Source organism: Palaemon carinicauda, chromosome 7 (genome assembly GCF_036898095.1).
Source record: "Palaemon carinicauda isolate YSFRI2023 chromosome 7, ASM3689809v2, whole genome shotgun sequence".
NCBI lineage: Eukaryota > Metazoa > Arthropoda > Malacostraca > Decapoda > Palaemonidae > Palaemon > Palaemon carinicauda.
The window spans coordinates 108,145,922-108,148,421 of record NC_090731.1 but is presented as its reverse complement, the minus strand read 5'-3'; the positions used below and the strand labels follow the sequence as shown (position 1 = coordinate 108,148,421).

At 31.7% G+C, this 2,500-nt stretch overlaps 1 protein-coding gene across 1 annotated transcript in view; it reads right to left on the bottom strand.

Annotated features, from left to right (window-relative positions):
- LOC137644477 (glutamate receptor 1-like) overlaps window positions 1-2,500 on the bottom strand; it is a 1,072,045-nt gene that overhangs the window by 84,605 nt on the left and 984,940 nt on the right. The window lies entirely within an intron of this gene.

Below are 2,500 nucleotides of genomic sequence, written 5' to 3'. Positions count from 1 at the left end.
GGCATGTCACTTAAATTTGAGGTTTACAGGTAATATGGAGCCGAGGATGTTCCAAAAGACTAAACAATCATACAGCCGCTCTCTCTCTCTCTCTCTCTCTCTCTCTCTCTCTCTCTCTCTCTCTTTCACTAAACTTATGATCAAAAAAGTTCAAAACATCTAAATTTACCTTGTCATTCACGCTCACCTTTCTGACACTTTTACGTATCAGTTATTTTTTCAATATTATTACATTAAGCATACGATGAAAACAGTTGATTTCGACTTTTTGAAACTTTTTATTTATCTTTTATTCAACTTCTGAATTCCATTGCTAAAGATGACAGTGGAGTCAACAATCCCTTCAGACATTCTCACCCTGCCTTTTATAGAAGCTTAAGTTTAATCTCAGTTTTAAGTATACTTCTTGTTATCTTTCTTGGTAAACTTCATTCACATTCTTTAAAAATACTTATAAGAATATTCTGGCTCTTCCATTCAACTATCATCCCCATTAATATCTAACAAGCTAAACTATATTATGGGTATCTATCATGCTACCTGACTTACTGTTACTCATATCTGCTTATTTTACGATTTCCAGTTTTTCTTTACTATCCACAATAATTCTATCAAGACACTTTCAATTTCCCTATCATATAGATTCACAGCTACATCTTACCTCTCTTTCACTTCTTCTATCATTGAATCAGTAAAACTACTAAATACTTCCTTTCCCTTTAACATGAAGCTTATCAATCATTTTCAACCACTTATAGATATTAAAATCCTTCCCAAACAAAATATTTTAAGTTGCAGCGTCCACTTCTAACTTTTTTATCCTCTCCATCTTGCAGAGCTAATTTTTATATAATCCATAAAATCCTATCAAATCCTGGTGTTCAGTTTTCGATATCTCATTCTGTACTCCAATATCCTCAGCAACAGTCACTTCCTTATTGCTCTCAAATATACATTATTATTTACCGGGGTTGCTGTTTTCAGCTCTGACTCTCATCAACCTTTTATATTCAACAAACATTCCAAATGTTCGTTATTTAAACTCCGAATTGCATTCGCCTTTTGTAGGTTTTAGATATTTATTTCTTTTATGCTGTTCATGGACAGTTTTCTCTTCATTTATTTCCGTTCAGAGACAAATTTTGTTTCACCCTCAAGTCCTTGCTAACTTACTGCCGCCCCTCTCCATTTCTATTACTGGGCTACTTTGCCATTAATACTTTCTTCTTGGCCACCTTATCTATCTAAATGTATTCTTACATATGATCTCATATTCAGCTCCGTAGTTACAACTAGAGTAATCAACATTTTCCTCTATAAAAGGTTATTTTCTCATATCATCTACTCTTCTCCCATTTATAATGTTCACATCCTATTATTCCAATTCTCTTTGAAAATACCGAATGGTTTTCGAAGAATATCAAGTATGTTATACAAAAATAGGTAATCCTATCTTAGAATCATATTTTTCAGAGCTGCAAAGTCAGTTTTTTGGATATCTTTCTTGTGTAATTGATCACATGTTTAGAAGTGGCTATTCAACAACTGATCATATGCATGTAATCAACCAGCTAATGGAAATAGTATGACATTTATAGACTATAAGAAACCTTTTAATTTTGTCCAAACCTCATCATTAACAGAAACCATTGAAAGAAAAACTATAAATAGATCTTATGTTCGAACAATCAAAGATATCTATACAGGAAGTACAGCAATCCTAAAATTACATAGAGATAGTGAGAAAATTCCAATTGACAAAGATGTTAGACAGGGAGACTCCATCTCTCCTAAATTATTCACCTTCAGCCTAAAAGTATTTTTTTTTCAATTTAAATTAAAAATGTATAGAAATTAATATTAATTGGTTATATCTTAACATCTAATGATTCGCAGATGACATAGTTTGGTTTAGTGGATCTTTGGATAGACTGCCCAAGATAACAGAAGATTCAGAATAGAGAAATCAGAAATGTAGGACTGAAAATTCTGAGTAAAACTATGTTAATGTTCAGTAACAGAGAATAGAGACAACAAATGAAAATTATGAATGAACCTATATATTGTTAATGAATATACATACTTAGTAGAGACAGTAAATGTTTACCAAGTATACGAGTCTGAAATCAAAAGAAAGAAAAGGATGGGACGAAGAGCTTTTGGCAAACAAAATAAGATTATGAAAACAAATTACCACTTTCTCTAAAAAGAAAAGTTTTTAATCAGATGGTCATACAAGTTTTATCTTATGCTTCAGAAAACCGTAGCCTAACTAAAGTCTGAATACATAGATTATACACAACTTTGAGGGCTATGAAAACAATATTGATGGCAATAATGCTAAGACACAAAAAAGAGCAACATGGATACGAGAGTAAACTAAAGTATAGGATATTCAACAACGTGTAAGAAAAATAAATGGACAAGGGCCGGACATATAATAAGAATGACAGATAATAAATGGATAATGAAAATAATAGAATTTGTCCCTAGAGATTGC